Consider the following 14117-nt stretch of genomic DNA (forward strand, 5'->3'; position numbering starts at 1 on the left):
GATCATAGATTTGAAGTGAATTTGTTCAAAAACGTTAAAAAGCTTTTGTCGTACAGCATTAAAATGTATTGGCTCAGTGGAGAAAAACGTTGTCTCGTCCGAAGTTGCGCAAGACTTCGGTAAATAACTTCAGTTTTCCTATCTGCTTATTTAAAAACATTTTAAAATAGGAATCCGAAGTCGGCTTCAGTACTGGCTTGTACCTTGGTACCAAAGCCCACTTCGGATTCCTATTTAAAACATTTTTTTATTTTTATTTTTATCGAATTCCCAAGCTACTTTGGGCAAGCCGAAGTTTTCCACCACAGAGCCAATATATTTTAATGCTGTACGGAAACAGCATTTCAAACTTAGGTTTTGAACGAATTGACTTTGGATCTATGATTCGCTGAAGCCTAGTTGCTGATACCTGATGTAGAGAAAGTTAATACAAGGCGCTTTGTAATGTATTCTGATCATCCATATTGCCTTCTTTGCTGTCTGGATTCATTTTTCCATCACATCACACACTGCTCGTTCCCATGGTCACCACCACTGCTGCAGCACAGATATGATGTTAGCAAGATGGAAGCTGCTGCGCCTGTGTGCCTATGCCCGCTCCCAATGTCCCACCAGAGGGACTTTTTCCTATAGTGTTCAATCATGGCCATCACTGCTGGATTACAGGGTGGTCGTAACCATGGAAATAAACAGTGTATAATGCGATGTCAAAATGAATGAAGCCAGGAGACAAAATGAAAAATCACAATACATTAGTAAGTACCTTGTATTAACTTTCTCTACATGATAAATGGCATATGCTGAAGTGAGACAGACCCTTTACACCCTTTTTTTTTTAAATCATACTACAAAAATGATAACAATTTTCTCGTTTGACCTCAACAAAGATGGCCTCTGGAGAGCACTAGTCAATGAGGTCCAACCATTTTTTTCAACAGTAGGGGGAGCAGGAAGATACTATTCAGGAACAGGAAGGAGGAAAGAGAAAACAGTTAGTGAAGGCATTGAGCAGGTATTTACATGCCTGGCTGTGTTCTAATCATCTCATCCTTGTTTTTAATTGTTTCTGTCCTAATTACCATGTAGTGCAGAGCTGAGCAGCCTGGAAGGTGACCTGATAATAGCAGCTGAGAAGACGACTGGGACAAGCAGGACAGCAGCCGCCTGCAGTCTTTCCTAGAGTGGCTGGGCTCTGCTCTCACTGTGTGCAGCGTATGGCCCGGGGTCACACACGGCTTATTCTGTAGTCTGCATGCACACGACATGTTTCTGCAGATTTTCCACATGGATTTTCATGCAGATTTCGCATTGTTTCCACATCAAGATTTATAACTTATAGATTTTGAAACAAGGCAATTATCAGGAACGAGCGTTTATACAAATGCTCATCCCCCGATGATCTGTCAGATCGTTGGTCAGTGTAAATAGGCCCCCTAGACGGGCTGTGTAGACTTGCACCAGATTTATCACAGGGGCTCAGGCTGGAGGATACACGTGGAGCAGGGGCAGACACTTTCCCTGCCTGTCTACCTATATATTATATAGCTATTGGTTGGCTTTGTTTGCAACAGAATTTTACACCAGAATTGGCGCAGTAGTATGTCAGACCCCATCCTTTCAAGTGAGTCAGAAGAGGCACTGACAAGTGTTTTGGTGAGACATTCTGCCGCCAGCATTGTTCTGTTCAGGAATTTACAGGGAAATCCCTGTTCCTATGTATTGGGCCTCCTGCACACGACCGTATGGCTTTTTAAGTGTTTTGCAGGCCGTTTTTCCCGGATCCATTTTTCAGTTTTTTGTTTCCGTTTTGGTTCCGTTTTTCCGTATGGCATATACAGTATACAGTAATTACATAGAAAATATTGGGCTGGGCATAACATTTTCAATAGATGGTTCCGCAAAAACGCAACGGATACGGATGCATTTCTGTATGTGTTCAGTTTTTTTTTTTGCGGACCCCTTGACTTGAATGGAGCCACGGAATGTGATTTGTGGGCAATAATAGGACATGTTATATCTTTCAACGGAACGGAAATACGGAAACGGAATGCATACGGAGTACATTCTTTTTTTTTTTTTTGGCGGAACCATTGAAATGAATGGTTCCGTATACGGAACACAAAAAACGGCCCGTAAACGGGAAAAAAAAACGTTTGTGTGCAGGTGGCCTTGGGCAGAGCATTCTGATGACACTGGTTGTGGGGTTAGGCCGCTTGCACACGACCGTATGGCTTTTTCAGTGTTTTGCAGTCCTTTTCCGTTTTTTGTTTCAGTAGTGTTTCCGTTCCGTTTGGTTTCCATTTTTTTTTTTTGTGGATCGGAAGAATGACATATACAGTAATTACATAGAAAAATTGGTCTAGGCATAACATTTTAAATAGATGGTTCTGCAAAAACGGAATGGATACGGAAGACATACGAATGCATTCCATATCTGTTCTATTTTTTTTTTACAGCCCCCTTGACTTGAATAGAGCCACGGAACGTGATTTGCGGGCAATAATAGGACATGTTCTATCTTTGAGGCTACATGCACACGAAGTTGTTTGTTTCCGCGTTCGTTCCTTTTTTTATTTTTTTGAGGATGAGATGCGGACCCATTCATTTCAATGGGTCCGCAAAAAAATGTGCTGTCTGCATCAGTATGTCCGTTCCGTAGCCCCGCAAAAAAAATAGAACATGTCCTATTCTTGTCCGTTTTAGGCATTGTTACAATGGATCCGCAAAAAAAAAAAAAAAAAACGGATGGCACACGGATGTCATCCGTTTTTTTTTTTTGTTTTTTTTTGCGGTTCCATTGTAACAATGCCTGAAACGGACAAGAATAGGACATGTGCATGTAGTCTGAGGCCTCTTTCACACAACCATATGGCTTTTCAGTGTTTTGTAGTCCGTTTTTAATTGATCCGTTCCGTTTTTTTTTTTTTTTTTTGTTTCTGTTCCATTTTTCCATATGCCATGTACAGTAATTACATAGAAAAAATTGGGCTGGGCATAACATTTTCAATAGATTGTTCCTCAAAAACAGAACGGATACGGAAGATATACAGATGCATTTCCGTATGTGTTCAGTTTTTTTTCTCGGACCCATTGACTTGAATGGAGCCACAGAACATGATTTGCGGCAATAATAGGATATGTTTTATTTTTCAACGGAACGGAAATACAGAAACGGAATGCATACGGAGTACATTCTTTTTTTTTTTTTTGCAGAACCATTGAAATGAATGGTTCCGTATACAGAACGCAAAAAACGACCCGTAAACGGAAAATAAAACGGTCGCATGAAAGAGGCCTGAACGGAACACATCTTTTGCGGCCCCATTGAAATAAATGGGTCTGCACCCATTCCGCAAAGTTGCGGAATGGATGCGGATCCATTTATACGGTTGTGTGAAAGCACATTAATAGGACATGTTCTATCTTTGAACAGAAATATGGAAACGGAATGCATACGGAGTACATTCTTTTTTTTTGCGGACCCATTGAAATGAATGGTTCCGTATACGGTGCGTATTCAGAACGCAAAAAACTGAAAAAAAAAAAAACGTTCTTGTGCAAGAAGCCTAAGGCCCCAGCGGATCGCAGACCAATTCACTTTAATGGGTCCGCTTTCCGCAAAAAGATAGGACATGTTCTATCTTTTTGCGGAACGGAAATACGGAATGAAACTGCACAGAAGCACTCCGTAGGGTTCCGTTCCCCATCTCCGGATTTGCGGACCCATTGAAGTGGGTCCGCATCCGTGATCCGCAATTCGACAACGGGCAGCACATGTTCGTGTGCAAGAGGCCTAAGGCTGAGTTCACACTTCAGTTATTGTGAGCCAAATCCAATAGTGGAGCCTCCACAAAGATAAGGCATAATGGAAAGATCTGCACCTGTTCTGTGTTTTTGACTCGCACCTGGTTTTGGCTCACGATAAGGCCTCATGCACACAGGGTCCGCTGTGTGCTCCCCATAACTTGAATGGGTCCAAAATCTGGAGCTGCGGTGTGGAACGGAGGCATGGAGGCACTACGGAGTGCTTCCGTGGGATTTCTGTCCGTGCCTCTGCACCGGTGCGGACGGATCAAGTTGAATGGGTCTGGATCAGTCGCGGCAGCTGCACGGCTGTTGCCTGTGCATTGGGATGGCTTAACTGATCAGATAACTGAAGTGTGAACTCAGCCTAAGGCCTCATGCACACAACAGTATTTTTTCACTGTCTGCAAAACGGGGTTCCGTTGGTCCGTGATCCGTGACCGTTTTTTCATCCGTGGGTCTTCCTTGATTTTTGGAGGATCCACGGACATGAAAAAAAAGTCGTTTTGGTGTCCGCCTGGCCGTGCGGAGCCAAACGGATCGGTCCTGAATTACAATGCAAGTCAATGGGGACGAATCCGTTTGACGTTGACACAATATGGTGCAATTGCAAACGGATCCGTCCCCATTGACTTTCAATGTAAAGTCAGGAGTCCCTTTTATACCATCGGATCGGGGTATATTTTAACTTGAAGCGTCCCCATCACCATGGGAACGCCTCTATGTTAGAATATACCATCGGATTTGAGTTACATCGTGAAAACTCATATCTGACAGTATATTCTAACACAGAGGCGTTCCCATGGTGATGGGGACGCTTCTAGTTAGAATATACTACAAACTGTGTACATGACTGCCCCCTGCTGTCTGGCAGCCCCTGATCTCTTACACGGGGCCGTGATCAGCACAATTAACCCCTCAGGTGCCGCACCTGAAGGGGTTAATTGTGCGTATCATAGCCCCCTGTAAGAGATCAGGGCTGCCAGGCAGCAGGGGCACCCCCCCTCCCTCCCCAGTTTGAATATCATTGGTGGCCAGTGCGGCCCCCCCTCCCTCTATTGTAATAATAACATTGGTGGCCAGTGTGCGGCCTCCCCCGGCCCCCCTCCCTCCCTCTGATGTAATAATAACATTGGTGGCCAGTGTGCGGCCTCCCCCGGCCCCCCTCCCTCTATTGTAATAATAACATTGGTGGCACAGTGTGCGGCCTCCCCCGGCCCCCCCTCCCTCCCTCTGATGTAATAATAACATTGGTGGCCAGTGTGCACTGGCCACCAATGAAATTTAAACTGAGGAGGGAGGGGGGGTCTGCCCCCTGCTGCCTGGCATCCCCGGATCTCTTACAGGGGGCTATGATACGCACAATTAACCCCTTCAGGTGCAGCACCTGAGGGGTTAATTGTGCTGATCACGGCCCCCTGTAAGAGATCGGGTGCTGCCAGGCAGCAGGTGGCAGTCATGTACACAGTTCGTTGTATATTCTAACTAGAAGCGTCCCCATCACTATGGGAACGCCTCTGTGTTAGAATATACTGTCGGATCTGAGTTTTCACGAAGTGAAAACTCAGCTCTGAAAAAGCCTTTATGCAGACGGATCTTCGGATCCGTCTGTATGAAAGTAACCTACGGCCACGGATCACGGACACGGATGCCAATCTTGTGTGCATCCGTGTTCTTTCACGGACCCATTGACTTGAATGGGTCCGTGAACCGTTGTCCGTCAAAAAAATAGGACAGGTCTTATTTTTTTGACGGACAGGATACACGGATCACGGAGGCGGATGACAAACGGTGCATTTTCCGAGTTTTCAACGGACCCATTGAAAGTCAATGGGTCCGCAGAAAATCACGGAAAACGGAACAACGGTCACGGGTGCACACAACGGTCGTGTGCACGAGGTCTTAGGCTACTTTCACACCTGCGTTTAGGTGCGGATCCGTCTGTATCTGCACAGACGAATCTGTACCTATAATGCAAACGCTTAGATCCGTTCAGAACGGATCCGTTTGCATTACCATGAACAAAAAAAAATAAGTCACATTGAAAGTCAATGGGGGACGGATCCGATTGAAAATTGAGCCATACTGTGTCAACTTTAAACGGATCCGTCCCCTTTGACTTGCATTGTAAGTCTGGACGGATCCGTTTGCCTCCGCACGGCCAGACGGACACCCGAACGCTGCAAGCTGCTGAGCGGAGCGGAGGACAAACTGTTCCAGACTGATGCATTCTGAGTGGATCCGCATCCTCTCAGAATGCATTAGGGCTGGACGGATCCGTTCGGGGCCGCTTGTGAGAGCCTTCAAACGGAACTCACAAGAGAAGCCCCGAACGCTAGTGTGAAAGTAGCCTTAGTCCTCATGCACACGACCATTCCGTTTTTTGCAGTCCGCAAATTGCGGATCCGCAAAACACTGAAGCCGCCCATGTGCCTTCCGCAATTTGTGGAACGGAACAGGCGGCCCATTGTAGAAATGCCTATTCTTGTCTGCAAAACGGACAAGAATAGGACATTGTTATATTTTTTTTTGCGGGGCCACAGAACGGAGCAACATATGCGGAAAGCACACGGAGTGCTGTCCGCATCTTTTGCGGCCCCATTGAAGGGAATGGGTCCGCACCCGAGCCGCAAAAACTGCGGCTCGGATGCGGACCAGAACAACGGTCGTGTGCATGAGGCCTTAGGCTACATTCAGACGACCGTAGTGTTTTGAGGTCCGCAAAACATGGATACCAGCCCATGTGCGTTCCGCATTTTGCAGACCGCACATGGCTGACACTATGATAGAAAATGCCTATTCTTGTCCGCAATTGCAGACAAGAAATAGGACATGCTTTATCTTTTTTGCAAAAGATGCAAACAGCATCTTTTGCAGCCCCCTTTGAAATGAATGGTTCCGCATCTGTTCCAAAAATTTGCGGAATGGATGCGGACTCTTTAAAACGGTCATATGAGCCCTTAGGCCTCATGCACACGGCCGTGTTCCGCGGCCGAGAGCGGACAGTGGAAACCCGGCCGGGATTCCTGCTGCCAGCACGTGCGCTCATGCTGTCAGCAGGAATCCCGGCCGGGTTTCCACTGTCCGCTCTCGGCCGCGGAACACGGCCGTGTGCATGAGGCCTTACTCTGATGGTGTGCAATGAAGGGGATGGTTTACAGCAATAATGGCAACTGCAGGGAGCCGATACTGGTGTGCACTCGCATATGGCTTATTATGGGTGTGAAATGGGTCATTCTCATAAAAGACACTTTATATGTTCTAATATACAGGTTAAGGCTCATGCACACGACCGTATGTATTTTACGGTCCGCAAAATATACTGATGACGTCTGTGCATTACATATTTTGTGGAATGGAACAGCTGGCCCCTAATAGAAGAGTCCTATCCTTGTCTGTAAAGCTTACAATAGGACATGTTCTATTTTTTTGCGGAAGGGACATACAGAAACGGCATGCACATGGAGTCTTTTTTTTTTATTTATTTTTTGCGGACCCATTTAAATGAATGGTTCCACATACGTTCCGCAAAAAAAAACAAAAAAAAAAACACTGAAAGAAAATATGTTTGTATGCTGGCAATGCACGGGCATCGAGCATGGGGCAGCCGCATGGGGATCGCGGACCCATTCACTTGAATGGGGTCCACGATCTGCATCTGACGGTCCTGCATGCACTACTTTTTTGCGGTGCGGAGGCACGGCCAGAAACACCACTGAAGCACTCCGTAGTACTTCCGTGGGGTTCCGATCCGTGCTTCCCCACCACATCTCCGGGTTTGGGAACCCATTCAAGTGAATGGGTCCGCATCCGTGATGCGGGGTGCACACGGCCGATGCCCCGTGTATTGCGGACCCGCAATACGGCCACGGCGGTGCAGGGGCCGTGTGCATGAGCTCTAACTCATTGTATCAGCTGATCTGTAATGTATTGGAAGAGGATTCACGGTACATTGTAGAAACTCCTTATTCTCCAGATTTTTTCGCTAAGTTGTAGCAAACCATCTACAGTATGGAAAGTTTACTACTGTGGGTTTACTGGTTATTGGTTATGTAATGAAAAGTTGAAAAAAGCCTTATGTACAGGACTCCTTTCTTGCTGTCAGTGAATGGAAATACCCATTGCTAATATTCAGAAACTGAAAGCCTGCCTTCATTATGTCCAGTTGACACAGATACATAGTTTGTATTTGTGTTCTTTTTGCACTTTCAGTGCATATTCAGAAAATCTGTGCTAAGTACAGTTCACAGCTTGAGGGTTCTTACTATACAGGTCATTCTAAAAAAATTAGCATATTGTGATAAAGTTCATTATTTTCTGTAATGTACTGATAAACATTAGACTTTCATATATTTTAGATTCATTACACACAACTGAAGTAGTTCAAGCCTTTTATTGTTTTAATATTGATGATTTTGGCACACAGCTCATGAAAACCCAAATTCCTATCTAAAAAAATTAGCATATTTCATCCGACCAATAAAAGAAAAGTGTTTTTAATACAAAAAAAGTCAACCTTCAAATAATTATGTTCAGTTATGCACTCAATACTTGGTCGGGAATCCTTCTGCAGAAATGACTGCATTCAATGCGGCGTGGCATGGAGGCAATCAGCCTGTGGCACTGCTGAGGTGTTATGGAGGCCCAGGATGCTTCGATAGCGGCCTTAAGCTCATCCAGAGTGTTGGGTCTTGCGTCTCTCAACTTTCTCTTCCCAATATCCCACAGATTCTCTATGGGGTTCAGGTCAGGAGAGTTGGCAGGCCAATTGAGCACAGTAATACCATGGTCAGTAAACCATTTACCAGTGGTTTTGGCACTGTGAGCAGGTGCCAGGTCGTGCTGAAAAATGAAATCTTCATCTCCATAAGGCTACATTCACACGTCAGTATTTTTCTATAATCCGAATTTCGGTCCGTTTTTTGCGGATCCGTTGTTCCTGAAAATGTTTCCGTATGTCATCCGTTTTTTGCGGATCCGCAAAAAACGGAAACATGTATACATTTCAATAATCAAATAAAGTTGTTTGGATTTCTTTGGAAAAAAAAAATAAAAAAAATTTGCTGTGTGTTTCCAGGAACGGATTCCGCAAAAAACGGAAGACATACGGAATGACATCCGAATGTCTTCCGTTTTTTTGCGGAACCATTGACTTTGCATTGTACCAGGATCCGATTTTTCAGGAACATAATAGGACATGTTTTATATTTAAACGGACATGCGGGACGGAACACGAACGGACATGCTGTCCGATTTTTTCCAGGACTCATTGAAAATGAATGGGTCCTGATCTAGTCCTGATCTGTTCCGCAAAAAACGGAACAGATCAGGAAAGAAAAAACGGACGTATGAATGGACCCTTAAGCTTTTCAGCAGATGGAAGTGTTAAAACCACCCTAAATTAGTGTATTTTAGATACACTCTGGTGTTCCAGATCAATGTACCCCCCCCCCCCCCCCAGGGGTTAATATCCACGCGTGGCTGAGAGACTGAACACTGACACAGAAGTTGGTCAAAGCAATCTCTAACTTTAATTACATGGGGGTAAGCGTATATACATTTTCAGAAGAGGGCAGTCCTCACTGAGGCTAAAACATTGTTTCATTGGTCAAAAAGGAAGAAGAGATAAGAGAGAGGAGATAATACATCTGCATCTGCGCACTGGGCCCTACTTTGGAATGTGAACTAATGTAAACATCTGGTTACCGTCGCCATTTTGTAATGGAGTTTATTCTAACAAGAATACTGCCTACGTCATATGTGACACTTCAAAGAGGTGCTTCTCTATAGGCAGTGAATAATATATACATCATCAAGCCATATGATTGGCTTACGCATTCCACCACACTCTATGGGACACCTGTAGAAAGATGAGAAATCAGAAACCTCTCACAGCACAGCCCTTTGCCCCCCCCCCCCTCTCTCTTCTCCAATTTTGAAACAAAGAGGGGGGTGGGTGGGCACTTGGAAGTAGAAAAAGTTAACTCATTACAATCCTAGATATACAAAATATAGAATAAAATTCACACATCTTTAACAGAAGCATGAAGTGCTCCAAAATCTCCTGATAGCTAGCTGCATTGACCCTGCCCTTGATAAAACACAGTGGACCAACACCAGCAGCTGACATGGCACCCCAGACCATCACTGACTGTGGGTACTTGACACTGGACTTCAGGCATTTTGGCATTTCCCTCTCCCCAGTCTTCCTCCAGACTCTGGCACCTTGATTTCCGAATGACATGCAAAATTTGCTTTCATCCTAATAAAAATAACTTTGGACCACTGAGCACCAGTCCAGTGCTGCTTCTCTGTAGCCCAAGTCAGGCGCTTCTGCCGCTGTTTCTGGTTGAAAAGTGGCTTGACCTGGGGAATGCGGCACCTGTAGCCCATTTCCTGCACACGCCTGTACACGGTGGCTCTGGATGTTTCTACTCCAGACTCAGTCCACTGCTTCCGCAGGTCCCCCAAGGTCTGGAATCGGTCCTTCTCCACAATCTTCCTCAGGGTCCGGATCACCTCTTCTCGTTGTGCAGCGTTTTCTGCCACACTTTTTCCTTCCCACAGACTTCCCACTGAGGTGCCTTGATACAGCACTCTGGGACAGCCTATTCGTTCAGAAATTTCTTTCTGTGTCTTACCCTCTTGCTTGAGGGTGTCAATGATGGCCTTCTGGACAGCAGTCAGGTCGGCAGTCTTACCCATGATTGCGGTTTTGAGTAATGAACCAGGCTGGGAGTTTTTAAAAGCCTCAGGAATCTTTTGCAGGTGTTTAGAGTTAATTAGTTGATTCAGATGATTAGGTTAATAGCTCGTTTAGAGAACCTTTTCATGATATGCTAATTTTTTGAGATAGGAATTTTGGGTTTTCATGAGCTGTATGCCAAAATCATCAATATTAAAACAATAAAAGGCTTGAACTACTTCAGTTGTGTGTAATAAATCAAAATATATGAAAGTCTAATGTTTATCAGTACATTACAGAAAATAATGAACTTTATTACAATATGCAAATTTTTTTAGAAGGACCTGTATATGTTCACATGATGCCGGTGAAAATCGGTGTGAATTTAAGGGCATACCAAGGATTGCAATGTTAAGGCTCCATTCACACGTCCGTGATGTGTTGCGGACCCGCAAATTGCGGGTCCGCAACACACCAGCCCGGCACCCCCATAGAACTGCCTATTCTTGTCTGCAAGCTGCGGACAAGAATAGGACATGTTCTATCTTTTGCGGAGCTGCGGACCTGAAGATCGGGGACGCGCTCCGCAATTGTGGATGCAGACAGCACACTGTGTGCTGTCCACATCCATTCCGTCCCCATAGAGAATGAATGGGTCCGCACCTGTTCCGCAAAATTGCGGAACGGATGCAGAACCATTTTGCGGACGTGTCAATTTTATTTTATTTAATTTAATGTGTACACAATAAAATGTATTTTACACTAAATAATGGAAATATTGTTTGAAGGGCTTGGGATTAAAAAAAACTATTTTTTTTTAGGTTTTTATTACATTTTTTAATATTATGGGATTACTGTTTATAACATTATTTCACATACTCTTCTGTGCCAATACATTGTACTCTGTGTCGGTTTGACACCGGCTGCAGGTTAAGGCTACTTTCACACTTGCGTTAGGAGCGGATCCGTCTGGTGTCTGCACAGACGGATCCGCTCCTATAATGCAAACGCTTGCATCCGTTCAGAACGGACCCGTTTGCATAACTGTTTATTTCAGATCTGATTTTTCACTTCGGAAAACTCAGATCCGACAGTATATTCAATCCCTCCCTCTATATTTATTGGTGGCCGGGCCAGTGCGGATTCCAAGTATTGTGAGCAGTGCGGCCTCCCCTCTCCCCCCCTAATTAAAATCCCCCCCCCCCCCCATCATTGGTGGCAGCGGAGAGTACCGATCGGAGTCCCAGTTTAAATCGCTGGGGCTCCGATCGGTTACCATGGCAACCAAGACGCTATTGCAGTCTTGGCTGCCATGGTTACTTGGCAATAAATACAAGCATTATACTTACCTGAAGAGCTGCGATGTCTGACCGGCCGGGAGCTCCTCCTACTGGTAAGTGAAAGGTCTGTGCGGCGCATTGCCTATAGCACAGACCTGTCACTTACCAGTAGGAGGAGCGCCCGGCCGGTCAGACATCGCAGCTCTTCAGGTAAGTATAATGCTTGTATTTATTGCTAAGTAACCATGGCAGCCAAGACTGCAATAGCGTCTTGGTTGCCATGGTAACCGATCGGAGCCCCAGCGATTTAAACTGGGACTCCGATCGGTACTCTCCGCTGCCACCAATGATGGGGGGGGGGGGGGGAGGATTTTAATTAGGGGGGGAGAGGGGAGGCCGCACTGCTCACAATACTTGGAATCCGCACTGGCCCGGCCACCAATAAATATAGAGGGAGGGGGCCGCACTGGTAATATTTAATACTGGGGAGGGAGGGAGGGGGAGGCCGCCGCACTGGTCATATTTAATACTGGGGAGGGAGGGGGGGCCGCACTGGTCATATTTAATACTGGGGAGGGAGGGGGGGCCGCACTGGCCACCAATAAGTGAAGTACAGGAGGGGGGGGGGTCTGCCCCCTGCTGCCTGGCAGCATCTGCCAGGCAGCAGGGGGCAGTCATGTACACAGTTCTCAGTATATTCTAACATGAAGCGTCCCCATCACCATGGGAACGCCTCTGTGTTAGAATATACTGTCGGATCTGAGGTTTACGATGTAACTCAAATCCGATGGTATATTCTAACATAGAGGCGTTCCCATGGTGATGGGGACGCTTCAAGTTAAAATATACCATCGGATCGGAGAAAACTCCGATCTGATGGGGACTCCTGACTTTGCATTGAAAGTCAATGGGGGACGGATCCGTTTGAAATTGCACCATATTGTGTCAACGTCAAATGGATCCGTCCCCATTGACTTGCATTGTAAGTCTGGACGGATCCGTTTGGCTCCGCACGGCCAGGCGGACACGAAAACGCTGCAAGCAGCGTTCAGGTGTCCGCCTGCTGAGCGGAGCGGAGGCCAAACGGTGCCAAACTGATGCATTCTGAGCGGATCCGCATCCACTCAGAATGCATTGGGGCTGTACGGATCCGTTCGGGGCCGCTTGTGAGAGCCTTCAAACGGAACTCACAAGCGGAGCCCCGAACGCTAGTGTGAAAGTAGCCTTACAGTGCAAACAGCCCTGAGGTCCTTCATAGATCCCCGGGCTGAGTATCGATCTTCTAGCTACGATCCAAGGTTTCCCAGTGACCCGATTGAGTTGGAAGTCCCCTTTATCATGCCACGGTATGGATCGCAGCATGACCTAACAGCTGGACTTGGGCTGTTACGCAGGAGTCAGCGCTAAGAACACAGGCTGTTAGTAACAGCTGGTCCTTAGCATTCAAGCAGTCTGGCAGCCATATAATCCCCCTCATTTGCAACGACCCAAAAGACGTTGCTGCTGACGGGACATCTGCACTGCCCACTGCCAAAAGACAGAGGTCGGTCAGTAAGGAGTTAAAATAAAAAAGGAGGCCTACTCACCTGATCATTCTGTACCAGTGATGCCGCTCAGGTGCTACCTGTCTCGATAGTTCCAATGACCAGTGACAGCAGACATGGTAGCCTGTTCCTAACTGCAGGGTTGTAGAGATCCATAAAAAGGGAGATGCAAAAGATGAAAATGTACTCACCGAATTTTTGTTTCCTGTAGTCCGTAGCCAGCATGAAGGGGTTAAGTTTTAGACTTCCCTTATTGGACAGAAGAATAACTTATTAATCAGAAGTCATATTTCCGATAAAAGCCCTTTAACAGACCAGCAAATGGGGAGGGGGTTTCATAATGGAGAAAAAAATATAAAAAGTGATATATGTGCTGCCTTTGGACTACAGGAAACAAGCATTTCGGTAAGTAGAATAACAGATTAATCAGTAAAGCTTCGTTGGCAGTCAGATTAAAACCCACTGACCGATAACAAGCAAATGTGTTTTTTTTTTTTTTTAGGCCTCATGCACACGACCGTATTTTGTTTCCGTGTCCGTTTTTTTTGCGGATAGGATGCAGACCCATTCATTTCAATGGCTCCGCAAAAAACGCGGACAACACACCGTGTGCTGTCCGCATCAGTATGTCCGTTCCGTTGCTCCGCAAAAAAGAAATAGTGCATGTCCTATTTTTATTCTAGTTTGCGGACAAGAATAGGCATTATTACAATGGATCCGCAAAAAAAAAAACGGATCTGCCAAAAAAAGGGATGCCATACGGAACGTCATCTGTTTTTTTTTTTTTTTGCGGACCGCAAAACA

General features: G+C 45.7%; 1 protein-coding gene across 1 annotated transcript in view; it reads left to right on the top strand.

Moving 5' to 3' along the window:
• Positions 1–961: 961 nt before the first annotated feature.
• Positions 962–14117, top strand: part of D2HGDH (D-2-hydroxyglutarate dehydrogenase) — a 56346-nt gene continuing 43190 nt past the window's right edge. The window contains exon 1 of the mRNA XM_044291825.1: positions 962–1012. The gene's annotated coding sequence lies outside the window, so the exon portion shown is untranslated. The remainder of the gene's footprint in view (positions 1013–14117) is intronic.

This window comes from Bufo gargarizans, chromosome 4 (assembly GCF_014858855.1).
Source record: "Bufo gargarizans isolate SCDJY-AF-19 chromosome 4, ASM1485885v1, whole genome shotgun sequence".
Classification (NCBI taxonomy): Eukaryota; Metazoa; Chordata; class Amphibia; order Anura; family Bufonidae; genus Bufo; species Bufo gargarizans.